Genomic DNA, 22,190 nt, shown 5'->3' with positions numbered 1-22,190 from the left:
TCCCCTGCCTTGATTTGTATTTCCTGAAATTGCCTTAACAGTCACTGAAATCCTTCATTTCAATGAAAAAGAGTGCTGTGTTACTAATACCCTCCAGTTACAGAGGCTGAATAATATATACAGCCAATACCTAAATGTTACTTTGAATCCCTGGGGAAAGACAGGAGATGACAGATAGATTTGCCTTTCTTTCTGCAGAAATTTCTGCTTTTCTACCTCCATTGTCTCAGACATCAGCAGAAATTCCACCAACTATATCAGATATTTTTGCTTTTATGGAACTGTCAGCTTAAATCCATTATACATCTGACCATACATTTAAATAAAGACACATTCAAATACCTATCTCTATTCTTAAAATACTGGTCAGTTTCTACAAGACTTTCCATATCAAGCCTCTAATATTTCCCGAATAAGTTAACTGGACACCATCTAAGAAAAGAGACATTCAATAATTTTCAGCACCAGTAGAACTACAAGATATTCTTCAGAAATCAAACCTACCAGAGGACAGTGGTATTCCTACCAGCATTAGTCTCAGGTAACAGTTTCATCACAGTAGAGCAGTGATATCAACTGTGACGTGCCTGTTCATCCAGAGGTTTTTTCGTTCCATCTGTAACATCTGGCCAGTTACATGAGGTCATAATCTATTTAGAAAGCATATGTAGCTGTTTGCTTCCCTTTAAAAATGCTCTATCATGCTACGTCCTCAGTTGGGGCATAAGCCGCCAGTTGTGTATACCTGAGGGTTGGCTGATTTTCAGGGGACTCGATTTGTTTGGCTGACTTAGAGGCCGGTTCGGACCATCAGCATCGCCCTCGTTTGCCGCATAATAGGACACAGGATCAGTGGCTTTGATGACAGTTGCTGGCCCCACCCCATAGTCCCGAGCTAAAAACAGAGTCAACCGGCTGGAACACTTGTGGAGTTTTTAGTATTTCCTGTTGCGGCCAACGGTCGGAAGTTAGGTCCAGGTGCAATCCGTTGAGAACCATAGTTAGCCGTCTTCTCATCAGTAATTCTGCCAGACTTCTTTCGGTGGTTGTGTGTGGGGTTATGTGTTGCTGCAGCAAAAAGTTGGCAAGATGCACATTCCAATCCCCCTGTGTAATGCGCTTCAGTGAATCTTTGGTCATTTGGACCATTCATTCCACTTGTCCATTTGTTGATGGATGGAAAGGAGCAGCAGTGACATGCCTTATTAAGTTTTTAGCCACTAACTGTCCAAACTCGGCTGATGTGAACTGTGCCCCATTGTCAGAGACTATGGTGTCAGGCAGCCCATGTGTGGTGAATAGTCACCAAAGTACTCATCACGGTTGCCGAGGTCATAGCGGAGACCTAAACCACCTCCAACCATTTTGAAAATGAATCGACTACAATCAGGAATGTTTGCCCTTGGAAGGGTCCAGCAAAATCTGTGTAGCTGCGACCAAGGTGCATGGGTAGTTTCCCACGGTTGTATTGGAGCGTGTGGCATCTCAGGTCGGGACTCTTGACACGGATTACACGCTCGCACCCAAGACTCAATAGCGTTGTCCAACCCCGGCCACCAGACATAGCTCCTGGCTGAGGCCTTCATCTTTACCATTCCTGGTTGTCCAGCATGAAGTGTTTCTAGAACCCTTTTCCTCAGTTTAGACGGGATGATTACACGATTCCCCCACAGCAGACACCACTTGTGAATAAATAGTTCATGCTGCCGTGAGCGGAATTGGTGGAATTCAGGGTCAATCTGGCCTGCTGGCCACCCCCTCCACACCCAGTTCAGGACACGCGATATGGTGCAGTCCTTTGCAGAGTGGGCAGCAATATCTGAAGCGTGAAGAGGTGGATCAGGTAACTCCTCAATAAGCATGATGCCCCAATCCGACAGCAAGTCAATCTCAGTCTCTGGAAGAGGCAGATAGCTGAGAGCGTCAGTGTGCCCAATTGCCTTTCCTGGTCAGTGCAACAGTGTGTAGTCATATGCAGAAAGGAATACCGACCAACATAGCATGTGAGAAGATAAGATCTGAGGCATTTGGCGATTGGTGGTGAATAGTCCCAATAGAGGCTTGTGGTCCAAAATAATTGTGAAGTGGCGGCCATAGATGTCATCCTGAAATTTCTGAATGCCAGCCACCACAGCCAGCGCCTCCCTGTCAATTTGCGTATAATTTCTTTCTGCTGGAGATAGAATTCACGAGTAGTAAGCAATCGGCGCTTCCTGTCCATCTGGCAGAGTATAGTTAAGGATGGCGCCAACACCATAAGGGGATGCATCGCAGGTGAGAACAAGCGGCTTTTGTGCATCGAAGTGAGTTAGGAGTTGATTAGAAGAAAGTAGATCCTTAACTGCTGCTAGCATGGGTTTCTCAAGAACAAGTCATGTCAGACTAAACTGATCTCTCTTTTTTTTTGAGAAAGTGACTACCTTGCTGGATCAGAGTACCTTGCAGATTATAGCTAAGGATGGCACCAACACCATAAGGGGATGCATCGCAGGTGAGAACAAGCGGCTTTTTGTGCATCGAAGTGAGTTAGGAGTTGATTACTGGCAGAACCAGCGCCATAACAGTTTTATTGCTGCCAGATATATTTATATATATATAGTGTAACGTAAATTATGTATTTTAACTTAACTGACTGGTTTTTATATGTTTAATTTTAATTGTTAAATTCAAAGTTTTATTATTTATGTTAACGTGTAAGTTGTTGTTAGCCGCCCTGAGCCGCCTAGGCGGGGAGGGCAGGATAGAAATAAAAGTTATTATTATTATTATTATTATTGATTAGAAGAAAGTAGATCCTTAACCGCTGCCAGCATGGGTTTCTCAAGAACAAGTCATGTCACACTAACTTGATCTCTTTTTTTGAGAAAGTTACTACCTTGCTGGATCTGGGGAATGCTGCAGACATCGTTTATCTTGATTTCAGTAAGGCTTCTGATAAGGTTCCACATACTATCCTTGTTGACAAGTTGGTAAAATGTGGTTTGGATCCTGTTACCGTTAGGTGGATCTGTAACTGGTTGACAGATTGCACCCAAAGAGTGCTTGTGAATGGTTTTTCATCCTCTTGAAGAGGAGTGACAAGTGGAGTGCCTCAAGGATCTGTCCTGGGACCTGTTTTGTTCAACATCTTTATCAATGATTTGGATGAAGGAACAGAGGGAATGCTTATTAAATTTGCAGATTATACTAAATTGGGAGGGGTTGCAAACACAGAAGAAGACAGAAACAGGATACAGGATGACCTTGACAAGCTGGAAAACTGGGCTAAAACCAATAAAATGAATTTTAACAGGGATAAATATAAAGTTCTGCATTTAGGTAGGAAAAATCCAATGCATGGTTATAGGATGGGGGTGACTTGTCTTAGCAGTAGTATGTGCGAAAAGGATCTAGGGATCTTAGTGGATCATGTGCTGAACATGAGTCAACAGTGTGATGGGGTGGCTAAAAAAGGCAAATGCAATTTTGGGCTGTATCAACAGAAGTATAGTGTCCAGATCATGTGAAATGATGGTATCGCTTTACTCTGCTCTGGTAAGACCTCACCTGGAGTATTGTGTTCAGTTTTGGGCACCACATTTTAAGAAGGATATAGACAAGCTGGAACGGGTCCAGAAGAGGGTGACGAAGATGGTGAGGGGTCTGGAGACCAAGTCCTATGAGGAAAGGTTGAAGGAGCTGGGGATGTTTAGCCTGGAGAGGAGGCTGCTGAGAGATGATATGATCACCCTCTTCAAGTACTTGAAGGGCTGTCATATAGAGGATGGTGTGGAATTGTTTTCTGTGGCCCCAGAAGGTAGGACCAGAACCAATGGGTTGAAATTAAATCAAAAGAGTTTCCGACTCAACATTAGGAAGAACTTCCTGACCGTTAGAGAGATTTCTCAGTGGAATAGGCTTCCTCGGGAGGCGGTGGGCTCTCCTTCCTTGAAGGTTTTTAAACAGAGGCTAGATGGCCATGAAGATCCTGTGAATTTGGGGGGAGGTGTTTGTGTGTTTCCTGCATTGTGCAGGGGGTTGGACTAGATGACCCTAAAGGTCTCTTCCAACTCTATGATTCCATGATTCTATGAAACACTTTTTTTTTTCTTTCGATCCCCATGGCCAAGGTTGCTTAGCATCCAAGAGACGGTGCAGTGACTGTACTATAGACACCTTATGTGGTAGAAAAGAGTGGTAAAAATTCAAAATACTAAAAACGATTGAAGTTCCTTTTTTGAAGCAGGCACTGGTGCATCCTGGATGGCTTTGACCTTGGCATCCATAGGGTGGATGCCATCGCCATAAATTCGAAACCCTAGAAACTCCACACTTGGCATTTTTCTCTTTGAACCTGTAACCTTGCAGTTTGTAAGTGGCGGAACACCTCCCGAAGTCGTTCTTTGAGCTCCTCCTCAGACCCGCCAGCGATTAATACGTCATTAAAGTATGGAATTACTCCATCAAGTCCTTTCAGTAGACCTTCCATAAGGCTTTGAAATATTCCGGGGGCCACGCTTTTTACTTTGAATGCACCACGATGTGTGACAATCGTCTGCGCCTCTGCGGTGGCGTCGTCCACAGGCAGTTGTTGGTATGACTGGGCCATGTCAATCTTGATGAATATATTTCCTCCTGTCAAGGAGGCAAGCACATGGCTGTTTATGGGCAAATAGCTAATTACGGGCACATAGTTGTAATGCCCTATTTATAGTACATTTATAGTCGACACATATATGGATGGATCCATTGGGTAAGACTGGAGTTACAATTGCCATCTTCCATTTTGCGTGAGACACTGGCTCCAACACCCCCTGAGCTACTAACTTGTCAAGTTCGGCCTCAATCTTTGGTTTGAGAGCGAATGGTACTCTGCGTGCCTTAAGCCTTACCGGTGTTACTGAGGCCTTCAGATCAAAAGAGACAGGAGGACCAGTGCAGTGCCCCAAGGAACCATCAAAAACCTCAGCAAACTCTTAAAAAATTTGCTCAAAACTTGGTTATTGTATGTGTTGGACACTGGTAATGCAGATGCCCAGCTTTTTGAGCAGGAACACACAGGAACGAAGTTCCAGCTGGCTTGGCATCAGGATATGTGGCCCAAAATGCAAATGAGCTCCTACTGGGCTTTTTCTACAAAAAAACCCCCAACTGGATGATGATAATAATAATAATAATAATAACAACAATAATAATAATAATAATAATAATAATACAGCCAATGACATATGAATACATACATTTAACATGACTTCATGTCAACTCTTTCCCCAACACAAGAGGGCTTAATTATGAATAATCAGATACTAGATTAGATTTCACTGGCCACTCAAATTTATATGATGCAATTACATAAATGCTCACTGATCCAAGTATGCTGACTACCCAAATTCCATGTAATGTGATCAGGAACCTGCCTACTGATCCAAGTATGCCTATTTTGTAAAACTGTTTCTTATTGTTAGTCCTTTTTTATCATTAACTGTTTTATTCATGTTCTTTATGGTATGTAATTACTGTTCTTATAAGTATTATTATCCAGAAATATTATTAATAACTAAACAGTACTAAAAAGATTGTAATTTCTTTGTCCATGCCATTATCTCTTGTGAGGTATTTTCCTAGTATTTTTGGTTTCTTTTCCATACATCTGTAGCAGCTTTGATAGTACAGACAAGAAAATATGCTTTCACTATAATTGAAAACGGTGACTCTGATTGAAATCAGTATTTATGGCATGCAATGCACAAAAACATTAGCATAGTTTATTTCCATGAAAATAACATATGCTTCAATATAATTACACTGTCTCTAACAGAAACAGAAACTCCTCCTCGTTTGTTTGAGGATATATCCCTGGGGAGGAAAGTAACTGTGAGGAAAAAATGGGATTTTGAGTGAGTATAAATTAAAATGTATTGATTTAACCAAGTAGTAAATGCATCTTGTAATTTAAAAGCATTGCATTTCCAGTATAAACACCCCTATGCGATGAACTGCACCTTTTAAAAAGCCTTAATGTACTGTAGGAACAGAGTAAAGGTATGTGAAGGGTTAATTCTTCACAGAGCTTCAGAGACTTTAGCGACAGGCTGCTCTGAGCAATCTGATTGGACAGCATCAGCTGAGCAGACACAGTCTTGAGAGGGCTGGATGCACAGGGGAGTCAGTTAGATGTGTGCCTTGACTGGAGAAAGAATTCTGTTTGACTGAGAGCATCTGATTACAGCTTTAGCTGATAGCGGTTTAACACAAACAGGAGGAAAAGTGAGGGGAAGTGGCTAGGAGGTTTGGAGACTCCCATTCAGGCCAAGGAAAAGTGAAAGATCTTCTAGGGAGAGAAGAAGATTCCCTACCCAGTTGAACAGGGAAAATAGCTCTGAAGAGTACAGAGATCCCTGGTCTGATTTAAAACTGCCGTAGAGACCCAAAGAGTCAGTCAAAAACAGGCGTTTCAAGAGAAAGGGGTTCGGTACTAAAAAGAGTGTACCAACGTCTGGAAAACCAGAAGAGTTTGAGAGAAACTAAAAGTGTGCTGGAGTTATTAAGGAAAAATACTGGAGGAAATGCCTCTGGTTGTACAGTTGCACATCTTCTTTGGGATGTATAGCTCTTTTCACCAACTTTGGATGGTGCGCCGGTTGTAGTCATGTCTTAAACACAACAATTTGGTCTCAGTTACCCCTGCACTGATCACATACACAAAAAGAGCTGCTTCTGCAGATAACTCAGAAGCTATAATTTGGGCGGAGTGCGGCATCTAGACTGCTAAAAGACATTTCTGCTGTGGTTTGTGAGGGGAATGAGATGTTGATATTTATTGTAGTTTTGTATCATTGTCCACAAAACTTTTAGACCAAGGGGGTGGGAATAAGATGGATTGACATGTCCAGAAGGACCCTGTTGTGATGAAGCTTCTACGTTGTCCCCAAAAAGCTCCTGTATGTTTCACTGGGAAACTGCCTCTGCAGTGTCTGGATTGTGATCTCTACATCCAGCTCAGTTGCTGTAGAAAAATAAGAATTAAAGAAAGACATTATACGAAAGCAAAGTCGGCCCAAATTGAGTGCCCAACCAAATAAAAAAGTTTCCTTTTGTTATTCTTCTGTCAATACAACCTAAAATCGCCATTCCTCATAAAGAATATCCAAGCTGATTTTTTTCCAGAGTCGGTCTACAGCTTGCCCCAGTATATAAAACAGAGGCATTTCAAGATGTTTGGCCTCTAGAGGCAACTACAGAAGAAGAAAATATCGTATGTACAAAAGATGACTAGAAGTACTAGAAACAGCATCACAGGAGAGCAAATGCTTGTATTGGATGCTGTGGAGTACCACTAGGAAAGGGCCTGTGGCTCAGGGCCCAGGGTAGAGCATATGCATTGAGAGCCAGTTTGGTGTAGTGGTTAAGTGTACAGACTCTTATCTTGGAGAACCGGGTTTGATTCCCCACTCCTCCACTTGCACCTGCTGGAATAGCCTTGGGTCAGCCATAGCTCTGGCAGAGGTTGTCCTTGAAAGAGCAGCTGCTGTGAGAGCTCGCTCAGCCCCACCCACCTCACAGGGTGTCTGTTGCGGGGGAGGAAGGGAAAGGAGATTGTAAGCCGCTCTGAGACTCTTTGGAGTAGAGGGCGGGATATAAATCCAATATCTTCATCTACCTCACAGGGTGTCTGTTGTGGGGGAGGAAGGGAAAGGAGATTGTGAGCCGCTCTGAGACTCTTCGGAGTGGAGGGCGGGATATAAATCCAATATCTTCATCTACCTCACAGGGTGTCTGTTGTGGGGGAGGAAGGTAAAGGAGATTGTAAGCCGCTCTGAGACTCTTCAGAGTGGAGGGCGGGATATAAATCCAATATCTTCATCTACCTTACAGGGTGTCTGTTGTGGGGAAGGGGGAGGTAAAGGAGATTGTGAGCCGCTCTGAGACTCTTTGGAGTGGAGGACGGGATATAAATCCAACATCTTCATCTATCTCACAGGGTGTCTGTTGGTGGGGGGGAGAAGGTAAAGGAGATTGTGAGCCGCTCTGAGACTCTTTGGAGTGGAGGGCAGGATATAAATCCAATATCTTCATCTACCTTACGGGGTGTCTGTTGTGGGGGGGGGAGGTAAAGGAGATTGTGAGCCGCTCTGAGACTCTTTGGAGTGGAGGGCGGGATATAAATCCAATATCTTCATCTACCTCACAGGGTAAAGGTAAAGGAGATTGTGAGCCGCTCTGAGACTCTTTGGAGTGGAGGGCAGGATATAAATCCAATATCTTCATCTACCTTACGGGGTGTCTGTTGTGGGGGGGGGGAGGTAAAGGAGATTGTGAGCCGCTCTGAGACTCTTTGGAGTGGAGGGCGGGATATAAATCCAATATCTTCATCTACCTCACAGGGTGTCTGTTGTGGGGGAGGAAGGGAAAGGAGATTGTGAGCCGCTCTGAGACTCTTTGGAGTGGAGGGCGGGATATAAATCCAATATCTTCATCTACCTCACAGGGTGTCTGTTGTGGGGGAGGAAGGGAAAGGAGATTGTGAGCCGCTCTGAGACTCTTCGGAGTGGAGGGCGGGATATAAATCCAATATCTTCATCTACCTCACAGGGTGTCTGTTGTGGGGGAGGAAGGTAAAGGAGATTGTAAGCCACTCTGAGACTCTTCAGAGTGGAGGGCGGGATATAAATCCAATATCTTCATCTACCTTACAGGGTGTCTGTTGTGGGGAAGGGGGAGGTAAAGGAGATTGTGAGCCGCTCTGAGACTCTTTGGAGTGGAGGACGGGATATAAATCCAACATCTTCATCTATCTCACAGGGTGTCTGTTGGTGGGGGGGAGAAGGTAAAGGAGATTGTGAGCCGCTCTGAGACTCTTTGGAGTGGAGGGCAGGATATAAATCCAATATCTTCATCTACCTTACGGGGTGTCTGTTGTGGGGGGGGGGAGGTAAAGGAGATTGTGAGCCGCTCTGAGACTCTTTGGAGTGGAGGGCGGGATATAAATCCAATATCTTCATCTACCTCACAGGGTGTCTGTTGTGGGAGAGGAAGGGAAAGGAGATTGTGAGCCGCTCTGAGACTCTTTGGAGTGGAGGGCGGGATATAAATCCAATATCTTCATCTACCTCACAGGGTGTCTGTTGTGGGGGAGGAAGGGAAAGGAGATTGTGAGCCGCTCTGAGACTCTTTGGAGTGGAGGGCGGGATATAAATCCAATATCTTCATCTACCTCACACGGTGTCTGTTGTGGGGGAGGAAGGGAAAGGAGATTGTGAGCCGCTCTGAGACTCTTCGGAGTGGAGGGCGGGATATAAATCCAATATCTTCATCTACCTCACAGGGTGTCTGTTGTGGGGGAGGAAGGTAAAGGAGATTGTAAGCCGCTCTGAGACTCTTCAGAGTGGAGGGCGGGATATAAATCCAAAATCTTCATCTTCTTCATTGTATGCAGAAGGCCCAGGTTCAATCTCAGGCATTTCTATCTAAGCAGTTGATATGACAGACCTCTGTCTAAGACTCTGGAAAACTGCTTCCAGTCAAGGTATGCAATACTAGCATTGACAGACCAAAGGGTATACTCTGTAAGAATTTTGAACTTTACCAACAGTCAGTGCAAAACGGAAGTTGACAATCAGAAAATGATTCAACTGCTTTGTAGATTACTTGTGGCATCTATGGTGAAAGTTTTCAGGAATCCAGGTGAAGTGCCAGAGAGGTCATATTTGAAGAGACGAAATGCTGCTACTTTCAGAGATATGTGGAAGTTGAGAAAATCCCTTCCTCATCCACTGTAGCTGACGTGTAGTCCAGTATAGCCTGTTTTTATGACCTCTAGATCCTTTATTCATCGAACTTGGCACAAAAATCAACAATGCACAGAACAGACCTCCTTTACTCCCAAGTTTTACAGTTTCATCTGATTTCTTTGAATGCTGAAGAAACTTGGCACAGGTACCAAAAACTGCAGCAAGAGTTTTAGCAATTCTGCGGCTTCAGAATGGTAAAAATGCTACTGTATTTCACAAAGCGATACGTAAAAATAAAAATGTATGTATGAAAATATTTGCTGTCAGTCAGGAAAGAAAACTATACATATAAGGCCTTGGGGTTCCTCTTTGACTACTAGTCTTTAAGCAGCGCATTTGTCTATTATTCAGCAGAGAAATTTCTCCGCTGAAAGACCTTTTAACAAATGTGCAACTATGAAGTGTTTAGCACCTTTAACTTATGATGAATTATTAAATTAAATCCATGTTCAAGACGGTAGCATTTTAGTTTTATCTACGCAGCCTGGAATACACCCTATAAAATATGCCTTGGGCTATTTTGTTTGTAGGTAAAGCATGGAGAGTAGAGCTGAGAAGTGAGATTCTTTTGTATCTACCCCCTAACCATCTAGATCAAGAAATTAGTCATAATCAGGCCTCTGATTCAGCGGGAGCTCACAGGAGCACAGCTCCTGAACCTTTCTAATGGTTCCCCCTCTTCCTCGCCACCTCCTTTGTCCACTGAAGAGGAGGTGCAGCTGCATAACAATCCCTGGATTAGGAGAGTGGACTGGAGCCAGCCACCAGGAGCTTGGCCACGCCCCCAGCAATCCTCATTAACCCCCGGAGAAGCCCGCACCACCCTTTCTCCTCTTCTTATGCAATTTTGGGTGGCGGGTGGATTGCTGGCCTTTTGAGTGGGGGTGGGGGTGGCGACCCAGGAGAGGCCCAGGCAAGTGAAGCCTGCTTGGGCTGGCTGGATCTGTAGCCAGCCCAAGCAGGCCTCACTCACCCAAGGCTCTCCTTTCTTGTGTTGGATTGCTTTTGGCTTGGGGGGGGGCAGCATATGCTAATAAGTTTTGCTAATGTGTTCCACCATCTATTTTTCTACAAAACAACCCCTGGTCCTAATCATTATGTTTTTGGGCCAATGCACAGTGGCATGCATGAATATAGCAAGTGCAGTACTTTTCCAATGGAATGACATTTACAAATTATCTGTTTGGGGGAGGGGGGCAGTCAGGAAAGGGGCATTGCGAAATGGTTCTGAAAAAAGGACCACTCAGGTATAAGACAGACAATGCTTTTCTTTATATTTAATGAAATATAATGTTAAATCGCTGGCCTTATATGAACCCTATCCCTTTATAATCAAAGTGGAGAGAAGCCGATATGAAGAGCCTCTTAAACTGTCCACAGTTTAGGGAATTAAATGTGGCCAAGACACTGGCTCCTTCCATATGAGGGTGAGAAAAAAGCACCCCTACTGCAGCATTACCAGAAACCTGCATGGAAACAGATGGAACACCATCCCGACTGCCCTTTCACCACTCCCCCCCTTCCCACCATTGCACTGGTGCAGAATTGCCAAGATGATAATTGCACCAGGCCACTGTAACCTGGCAACCTCCCTTTTGCCTTTCCAACTGAACTGTGGTACAAAAGCATCCTTTAAAGATCTTAAGGCAGGAGGGAAAAATGCAGGAATCAGCTAAGTAATTTTGAAGGTGGAGCTTGGCCTCAACCCACCTCTGTGCACTGGCTACAAGGCAATCATCCACATGGGTGTGTTGCCTTCAGCCAATGCAATTTCCCAGTGAACCAAAATAAAGGAGGTTTTATTTGTTTTTGGTCTGGTCCATTAGGGAAAAAATACAGGAGGCACTTGCGCTGTGCCAAGATTAAGCACAATATACAGTGGATTCTCTCAAATATAGCAGGAGATTCCTATGTGGAAGCAGCCAGCCACCATTTCACAAGTAGAAGGCATGTATAAAAAGTCTTGTGAAACTGCTCTCAAAACACAGGAGGAAAGACAGACTACATTACTTTTACATTATAATCAAACATTATTTTCATATCTGTGATTGAATCTTCAGGCATATACCTTAACTGTAAAAAATTAAAAAAGCATCTAGGGCAGATTGGGATTACACAAAGTAAGAAAACTTTCCCCCTTCTAGTACTGTGGCCCTGATCCAATTCCTGCATTACTATTTTTTTTACCATTAAACATCTGGACATCTGATCATGGATATGTAGTCTGGCCCCTTGACAGCATTAGTCACTGCGGAAGTTTTATTCAATAGCCAATAGCTTTCCAATTTTAAAAAGAACCAAATCCAAGCTTTTCATTAAGCACAAATGAAACATTAGCCTCATGAAAAAGGTAAAGGCAGTCCCCTGTGCAAGCACCAAGTTGTTACCGACCCATGCCCTAGAGTATATACAACAGCAATTAGGGGAGGACTGTGGCTCAGTGATAGAGCATCTGCTTGGGAAGCAGAAGGTCCCAGATTCAATCCCTGGCATCTCCAAAAAAGGGTCCAGGCAAATAGGTGTGAAAAACCTCAGCTTGAGACCCTGGAGAGCCGCTGCCAGTCTGAGAAGACAATACTGACTTTGATGGACTGACTTTGATGGTCTGATTCAGTATAAGGCAGCTTCATGTGTTCAATATGTTCAGCAATTAATCTGACATGGTTGTCGAAGATAAATGCTGTCAAATGACATTGCCACGAGGAGATACTTAAATACAATTTACTATGAAATGCTATACTGAAATATGTAATGCAAGTCTCTTCTCCAGAAGATCTGTAAATACAGAACATAATTTTAAACAGGATTAAGCCCACCTAAATCAGTTGAAGTCAACTGACTTAGAAAGTATAACTGTTTAGGACTGCACTAGTAGTCTTTTTGTTTATTCTGTATTTAAATATGAATAGGCAGAAAATAACAGGAAAAATGTTATTTAACAAATTAACATGCAGAACACTGTATTCAGTTCCCAATGGTGCCGCCTATGAGAAGGCATTTACAAGAAATGTATTAAATTTTACAGTGCCAAGATTAAGCACAATATACAGTGGATTCTCCCAAATATAGCAGGAGATTCCTATGTGGAAGCAGCCAGCCACCATTTCACAAGTAGAAGGCATATATAAAAAAGTCTTGTGAAACTGCTCTCATAACACAGGAGGAAACATCTTACTGCAGAGCATTCTGCGTAGCAAGATATTTTCTTCAGATAAATAGTTTATCACTGGATATGTAAATTTTACTCAATGGATAACACATCTGGAATAATGTTTATTGTATTTGAGCAATAATATCCAAATAAAGTTTGTAATTTTGAAGGAAAAAAAAAACACAGGAGGAAAGACAGACTGGAGGAAAGACAGGAGGAAAGACAGATCTGTAAATACAGAACATAATTTTAAACAGGATTAAGCCCACCTAAATCAGCTGAAGTCAACTGACTTAGAAAGTATAACTGTTTAGGACTGCACTAGCAGTCTTTTTTGTTTATTCTGTATTTAAATATGAATAGGCAGAAAATAACAGGAAAAATGTTATTTAACAAATTAACATGCAGAACACTGTATTCAGTTCCCAATGGTGCCCGCCTATGAGAAGGCATTTACAAGAAATGTATTAAATTTTACAGTGTTGCTGCGCGCTGTGTAATACGAAATGTCATCCGAAGAAGTCAAATGTTTCTTAAAAACCACTACAAGTGAACGCTTGCTCAAAGCTTTGACAGATATTTGCCCCCTCCCAAGAAGGGTAATATAAAGAAACTTTCACATCCCTGCATAGTAATAGGGAATACTATGGTGTGAATTACCATGGCAAGGTTTATTTCTGACCAGACAAGCACAGAACAGCACCAAAGTAATGGGGGAGGAGGAAACTGGGAGAAGAAAGCATGTGGGTGGGACTCACATCGGACATGCGGCACTGTGTAACATCGCATCAGTTTCAGAGGGTGGCTTTATTGCTCTGCGGTATAAGAGCTAGGTTCAAGTCTAGACTCAAGTTCAGTCCAGTAGTATCTGATGCAGAAAGACTTGACTCTCGAAAGCTACAGTAATACCCTGAAAAATATTGTTGGGCTCTAAGGTGCTACTGTGTAACATCCAATGACCATCTCCAAACCAATTAACGAGACAATGCATACAATTAATTGGTATTTGTTTACGCATTCAGTTTCATGTATTTCCTCTTACTAAATACAAAGCCCCCCAGACCTAGCTGGGGTGATGTTTTGCAGGCCAGTGGGCAGGCAGGTGGCATGGCAGGTGGTCTCACATGGCAGGGTTGTGGCTGGTGAAGATGCTGCAGCTGAGTGGCCTTTCTTCCTCCCCCACCCCCGGCTTGGCCAATCAGGCAAGACTTGACATGGCTGGTGGGGGTAGGGGACAGCCACCAATAAGGATTTAAGTGCTCCCATCCCACCACTCAGCCACTCGTTTCAAGATCTCACACACCCCGCCCTTCCTCTTTTTGCCTTGTTACAGTTGTCTTGCTGATACTGCTTTCATTGTCAGTTTTGTTGGTGGTGTCAGCATGGGGGTGAATCCATTTTGGGAGTAATGTGGCCTGAAAGCCCATTTCCACCATTCTTGGGGGTCCTCTTAAGGGATTTTGGGGTGAGGGCTTTCAAGGGACATGCCACGCTCAGGGGCTGTCATGGCACCTTCACTTCAAGTGGCTTGAGAGACCACATAGTGGCTACCACCCAGGTAGAATCTCAATAAAATGCCACCCCAAGCAGTATTCCCTCTAAGCTGAGTTAGTATGAGCTAGCTCACAGGTTTTTTGCCTCTGGCTCACACATTTTTGTCTTAGCTCAGGAAAAATGGCCCCAGAGCATACTAATTTGCCTTTTGCTTTCCTTCTTTCCTCAACTATTTGTAAAGCCTCATCAGACAGCCACTTTGCTTTCTTGCATTTCTTTTTCTTTGGGATGGTGCTGATTGCTGCCTTCTGTACAATGTCACGAACCTCCATCCACAGTTCTTTAGGCACTATCAACTCTAGTCCCTTATGGGGCCAGCCCTCTCCCAGCCGGCAGAGGTGGCTATCCTCCCATTCTCCCACTTTGGCCTCTCAGAACAACACCTTAGTTCTTTTGCCTACATTTAAATGAGAGAGTTAGAGAAACAGAGAATCCTGGACATAGCTAGACAGGGCAATCTCAACAGTTCATTCTTCACCTCCACTGTATATTCATAAAGGATGTGATCAAGGTCAAAGCTGAATGGCCTAATTGTCAAGTCTGCTATGAGTTACTCAATATCTGTATTAAGTTTGGTTCTGAAGTAAAGGAGTCTGGGTACTTTACAGTGTACACCGGGGGCTGCTAGCCCACTTTCCTGCCCCCTCACTAGAAAGGCCTTTGTTGTGTAACCTGCTTTGAAATGCTAACATGTGAACAAGATAGTGGCGCCTTCCCAGCCTTGTTCTCTGTGGGGAGTATGGGGTGTCAAGGCTTCGGCCTGGGAACGAAAGAAGTAGCATCCTAGTGTGAAGATGTGTTGCATAGATTGCCCCCCCCCCGTAGGAATCCTTTAGATTCATACCTTAAATACTGGATTAGTGCATATGTATTTCAGTCCTTCAATCTCTGCCATGGTCTCTAGTTCTGATTACAATCAACTTGTTACTCTATCAAGAGACTCGTTATTGAATTCAGCCGACTTGACACTAATGGCTTCCCCAGTTTTCTTCAGTTTAAGCCTGAATTTTGCAATGAGTATCTCGTGATCTGAGCCGCAGTCAGCTCCAGGTCTTGTTTTTGCTGACTGTAAGGAACTTCTCCATCTTTGACTGCAGAGTATATAATCAATCTGATTTCTGTGTTGCCCATCAGGTCATGTCCATGTGTAGAGTTGCCATTTAGGTTATTGGAAGTGGGTGTTTGCTATGACCAGCTTGTTCTCTTAACAAAACTCTATTAGCCTTTGCCCAGCTTCATTTTGTTCTCCAAAGGCAGACTTGTATGTTGTTCCAGTTACCTTTTGACTTCCTACTTTGGCATTCCAGCCCCCTATGATGAGGAGGACATCTTTTTTGGGTGTTAGTTCTAGAAGGTGTTGTAGATCTTCATAGAACTGGTCCACTTCAACCTCTTCTGCATCAGTGGTTGGGGCATGGATTACTGTGATGTTGAATGGTTTGCCTTGGATATGGACCGAGATCATTCTGTCATTTTGAGATTGTATCCCATTACCACCTTCCTCACTATAAAGGCCACACCATTTTTTCTATGGGACTCATGCCCACAGTAATAGATGTAGTGATCCTCTGAGTTAAATTTGCCCCTTTCTGTCCATTTTAGTTCACTGATTTCCAAGATGTTGATGTTCAGTCTTGCCATTTCTTGTTTGACCACATCCAACGTACCTTGATTAATAGATCTTACATTCCATGTTCCAATGCGGTATTGTTCTTTGCAGCATCTGACTTTCTTATCACCATCAGACACAGCCAAAGCTGAGCGTCCTTTTGGCTTTGGCCCAGCTGCCTCACTCTTTCTGTGGTTACTTGGACTTGCCCTCTGCTCTTCCCCAATAGCATATTGGGCATCATGCAACCTGAGGGGCTCAGCTTCCAGCGCCATGTCTTTTATTCTTTTGTTACTGTCCATGGGGTTTTCTTGGCAAGGATAATGGAGTGGGTTGCCATTTCCTTCTCCAGTGGATCACATTTTGTCTGAGTTCTCAGCTGTGGCCTGTCCATCTTGGGTGGCCCTGCATGGCATAGCCCACAGCCTCACTGAATCGCATGTCAAGGCAGCAATCCATGAGAGAGCCCCTCTGTATCCTATATAGTGGTTCAACCATATACAGTGGTTCTAATAGAGCTCACCATTTGAATGAACTGTTGAGATTGTCCTGTCTAGCTATGTCCAGGATTCTCTGTTTCTCTAACTCTAACTCTCGCATTTAAATGTAGGTAAAAGAGCTAAGGTGTTGTTTTGAGAGGCCAGAGTGGGAGGATAGCCACCTCTGCCAGCTGGGAGAGGGCTGGCCCCATATCCAACTCAAACAACATCTCCCACATAACACCCACTTCATGAAACAATATTTACCTCACAGCACAACACCTATCTCATGGAACAGCCTTTGCCTCAGCAAACATTTGCCTCAACAAACATGCCTCTACAAAAGTCCCTTGCTTGACCACCCCTTTCCATTGTATTTGTACAATTCATAGTCACAACAGGTGCTCTGCACCTATGTGTTTTAGCCTTAAATGGGCATAATGCTGTGGAGATGACTTTCTGCCCTTCATAACTTGTCTTTTAAGACTTGTGGGGTGTCTCTGCTAGTTTCACATCTATTTCTATTTACCCATAGAGCAGAAGAATTCACTTTGATGGATGGCTGCACTCTAGACCCAGCTGCAGAGTAGAATACACCCTCCTTAGTGGGTATGCTCTGCACCTGTATGTTTAAACCTTAGTTGGTGGGTGCCTCAGATGAGCGCCCAGAATGATGAGGATGAGGGCCCACCCAGTCGCCATGAGTGTACTTTGGGGGCCTCTTGTGGAAGGTCTGGGGATGTCTGCCTTTCCATCTATCCTCCAAGTCCTCCCTGTGTGCTTCAGCTGGGGGAGGGGGCTGTGAGCATTTTGGGCATGTTGTGGGCTTTGGGAGTCTTTTGGACTCAAGGCCACCATTTCCAGGTCACCCTCCATGAGGTCATTCTCCCAAGGCACATGACAGTGTTATCCAGAGGAGCTAGGGGTGAACCCTGGAAGCAGTCCCTCACCTCACTAAGGAGATGGTTGATGTGTATGGCCAACCATTCTCAGGGCTTTGAGCCACTACGTCTACATGTGTTATTGCATGCTAGTTTGGATTTTAGTCTCAGATAGTCTCAAGGCATCAAGCCACCATACCTACTTATGTCATTGCACCCTTTTGGGTTTGGGTCTCGGGTGGTCCCAAAGCCTCAACCCACATGTTGTTTCACCCTTTCAGGTTTGACTGTCAGTCCCATGGCTTCAAGCCATCACATCTACATACATCATTGCACCCTTTTGGATTTGGTTCTCAGGTGGCCAAGAGCATTGAGCCATTACATCTATATATGTTGTAGCACCCTTTCACATTTGGGTCTCAGGTGGTCCCCGGACTTCGACCCACCACATCTACATATATCGTTGCACTCTTTGGGCTTGGATCTCAGATGGTCCCAGGGCTTCAAGCCATCACATCTACATACATCATTACATCTTTTCAGGTTTGGCTCTCAGGTGTTCCCAGGGCTTTGAACACCACAACTATATATGTCATTGTACCCTTTCTGATTTGGGTCTCAGGTGCTCTAATCTACTCCAATCATAGGGTTCTATTTCTAGGCCACTGCTTGGGAACATTTCTGCACCCTGTCTGACTTTCCTTCAGAACCTGCCTTGGGAGACTTGTAGGGGGGAGAGCTGCCAGCTCAACATGTGTGTTTCCATTCCTTTGCAGAGCAAAGTAATACACCCAGGGTGATGACATGGTGTGCTCTGGACCTGCATGTTTCAGACCTGGGGTTTTGGTGTCTCTAGCATGCACAGGTTTCATTCTATACACTTCTGAACCTGCACCTGTCATTTCCCCAGACAATGCTTTCCCGGGGGCACCTTCTTTGAAGGCCATAACTCAGAGCCCCTAAATCCAACCATAATCAAATTTGGAAGGCAGGTAGAAAAGAGTCAGCCAGACAGTTTGGTATCTCTAGCATTCTGGGGGGGGGGGGGGCGTTCTACCACATCATGAGCTTCATTAACTGGTTCGTTTTGAATGAACATTTTTAGTTCATGGTTCATGAGTCCACCGCAAACCATGAACTAAACTGCATTTTCCTGGTTCATCCCCATCCCTAGAGATGAAAGAGGTTTATAAAAGGTGGATGTGGTGGAGCAAGTAGATAGATTTGGGTCTCAGGTGCTCTAATCTACTCCTATCATGGGGTTCTATTTCTAGACCACTGCTTGGGAACATTTCTGCACCCTGTCTGACCCTGTCTCACCTCTTCCACAACACTAGTACTCAAGATCATCCAAAATATTGATGAGCAATCTGCATAAAACAAACAAAAGGAATTTCTGTTTATTTTACTGAACAAATAATTGATCAAATCAAGATCAAAACGAGCCTGAATTCTTCCTAGAAGCTATGAGGCTATCATACTTGTGTTACATCATAAGAAGAGATTCACTGGGGAAACAATAATAGTAGAAAATGTTGAAGGCAGTAGAAACAGAGGAAGACCCAACCAATGTTCCCTCTAAACTGCAGAGTCTTGTGAGCAAAAATTCTACTTTGTGAGCGACTGGCATTAAGGCTGTGAGCTACTGCATCAATTGGTGTGCTCTGGGGTCATCCTTCCTGAGCTAAGACAAAAAAATGTGAGCTGGAGGCTAAAAATGTGTGAGCTAGCTCACGCTAACTCAACTTAGAGGGAACACTGGGTCCAACATGAGACAGATTGACTCAAGAAAGGAAGCCACAGCCTTCTGTTTGCTAGACCTGAGCATGGCTGTTTATGATAGGATGTTATAGAGGATATTAATTCATAGGTTCACAAAAAATCAGAAACAAGTTGATGACACATAACACGCACACAATTAAATTGTGGAATTAACTGCCAGCGGATGTAGTGTTTGCTACAAGCATAGCCTGCTTTAATAGGGGGGCTGACAGATACATGGAGGGTAGTTCCATCAACAGCTAATAATCATGGTAAGTAAAGGAAACTTTCATATATGGAGACAGAAAACTTCTGAATACCAGTGCTAGGTAGCAGCATCAAGAGATGACCTCAGCCTCTATTCCCTGTTTGTTGACCTTCCAGGGCAATTGATTAGCTACTGTATGAAAAAAAGATGCTAGTCTACGTGGATCTTCTTGCATACTTACGTATAACTTCATTCTCCCTTCCTCTGCTGTATCCACACAACAACTCTGTGAGGTAGGAGAAAGTGACTGGCCCAAGATCACCCAGCACGTTTCCATGGCAAAGAAGACTCCCAGATCCTAAACTGGCTCTAACCACTACTGCCTTGAAAACCTGAAGGTTCATTGATTAGCTGCTGCTGATATATTTACATGAGTTAGTGAAATCCTTCTTTAAGAAACTGAGACCATGGCCATCGGCTAGAGTTTTTTGTAGACTTCCATGACTTAAAATTTGACATTGTGAGAAGAAATGCTCCTTAAATCCTTAACCTGGATTTTTCTGACAATTGACCTAGCTACCACGAACCCAAGATCACTTCCCAGTCAGTCACAGCCACTTCTGACTTCATTGCTGTATACATATATAACCGTCTCTCTTATTTGTACACAACATATACTAATGTGTTCATCATTAGGCTTCTGTTTCGGACACTACGCTGTTCTAAAACACTATACCTTTGTTCTTGAGGCTGCAGACTGAATGCAAATGGCCAAAAAGCAGACTTATGAAATCCAGGGGAGCTGCTGCTGTCAAAGTACCAGAAAGCCAGGAGAGCTGCAGCTGACCTAAAATCAGCCTTCAAAATGACTACAATCAACTTTCTGCCACCCTGGGGGTGGAGTGCCTGACACAGACGAGGAAGAGCTGGATTAGTATCTCTATTCAGCAATCAAGTTCACTGCTTGACCTTGGGGTGTCATTGTGTTTTCAGTCTAAACTACCTCACATGACTATTGAGGATAAATTGTTGTGATGGGAAGGAGAGAGAGAGAGATACTAGATATCTCAGCCAAAGGGTCTTGGCACAAATATTAACTTTAATTAGATAACCCATTAAAACTCAAAACCTAGAGGAATTATGGCATTGAGTGAAAATGGTCAGATTGGTGGACAATTAGATCCACAATTAGAGTTACTATCATAAGAACACAAGAGAAGCCATGTTGGATCAGGCCAATGGCCTATCCAGTCCAACACTTTGTGTCACACAGTGGCCAAAAAAAATTATATACACATATATATACACACTGTGGCTAATAGCCACTGATGGACCTCTGCTCCATATTTTTATCTAACCCCCTCTTGAAGCTGGCTATGCTTGTAGCCGCCACCACCTCCTGTGGCAGTGAATTCCACATGTTAATCACCCTTTGGGTGAAGAAGTACTTCCTTTTATCCATTTTTAGCCGACTGCTCAGCAATTTCATCGAATGCCCATGAGTTCTTGTATTGTGAGAAAGGGAGAAAAGTACTTCTTTCTCTATTTTCTCCATCCCAGGCATTATCTTGTAAACCTCTATCATGTCACCCCGCAGTCGACGTTTCTCCAAGCTAAAGAGCCCCAAGCGTTTTAACCTTTCTTCATAGGGAAAGTGTTCCAACCCTTTAATCATTCTAGTTGCCCTTTTCTGGACTTTTTCCAATGCTATAATATCCTTTTTGAGGTGCAGTGACCAGAATTGTACACAGTATTCCAAATGAGACCACACCATCGATTTATACAGGGGCATTATGATACTGGCTGATTTGTTTTCAATTCCCTTCCTAATAATTCCCAGCATCGGTATTTCGAATAACCAAGCAATTGTTTTATACAAAGACTCGTTTTATTGATAATCCGGTACTTCCTACAAGGTATGATACCTTCGAAGTGATACAAAATTTCAGGGTAAGGGGGGCGCCTTGCTTCCAGCATCAAGGTTACTTGCATATTCTAAATATTCTATCAAGAGGTGAGAAAGGAAGGAGAGAAAAAAGGGAGGGGGGAAGCAAGCTTTGAAATGCAACTATGAGAGAGAAGAATTTTGAGGCAGAGAGGAAATGGCTCCCAATACATACATTGATTCAATACACAGAAATAGCATGCATGACAGTTACAAGGGACCTTTTAGTCCACCCTCCAGGCGCAATGTAGGAAACATAAAATAAGCATTTTCCACAGATAGCTGTTTAGTCTTTGCTTGAAATCTCCATTAAGGGAAATCCCCTTGCATAAGGCAGAAAGGTGGGATACAAATTTTGCAAATGAATGAATGAATTGCCAAAGTGCTCTTAAAAAGTTTCTTCTGATGTTCAACTTGAATCTGCTTTCCTGTAACTTAAGTCCTTGTCATCTGGAGCAGGAGAGGATATGTCTTTCACTTGTTCCATGCGGTAGCCCTGAAGAAGCTGGCGAGTTATACCTCATAAACTCATCTAGATACCAACTATGATATATGGAAAAGTAGGGTGGTATGAGATAAGCATTTCACTCATCCCAGAAACATCACCCTGAACAAGAAGAAGAAGATATTGGATTTATATCCCGCCCTCCACTCCGAAGAGTCTCAGAGCGGCTCACAATCTCCTTTACCTTCCTCCCCCACAACAGACACCCTGTGAGGTAGATGAAGATATTGGATTTATATCCCGCCCTCCACTCCGAAGTGTCTCAGAGCGGCTCACAATCTCCTTTACCTTCCTCCCCCACAACAGACACCCTGTGAAGTAGATGAA

The 22,190-nt window shown here is 43.6% G+C and overlaps 1 protein-coding gene across 1 annotated transcript in view; it reads right to left on the bottom strand.

The window, feature by feature from the left end:
* TAFA5 (TAFA chemokine like family member 5) overlaps positions 1 to 22,190 on the bottom strand; it is a 648,513-nt gene that overhangs the window by 520,005 nt on the left and 106,318 nt on the right. The gene's annotated exons all lie outside the window — the stretch shown is intronic.

The sequence above is a fragment of the Heteronotia binoei genome, chromosome 8 (genome assembly GCF_032191835.1).
Source record: "Heteronotia binoei isolate CCM8104 ecotype False Entrance Well chromosome 8, APGP_CSIRO_Hbin_v1, whole genome shotgun sequence".
NCBI lineage: Eukaryota > Metazoa > Chordata > Lepidosauria > Squamata > Gekkonidae > Heteronotia > Heteronotia binoei.
Note: the sequence above shows the minus strand (reverse complement) of the source record. Positions and strands in the feature narration are given on the sequence as shown.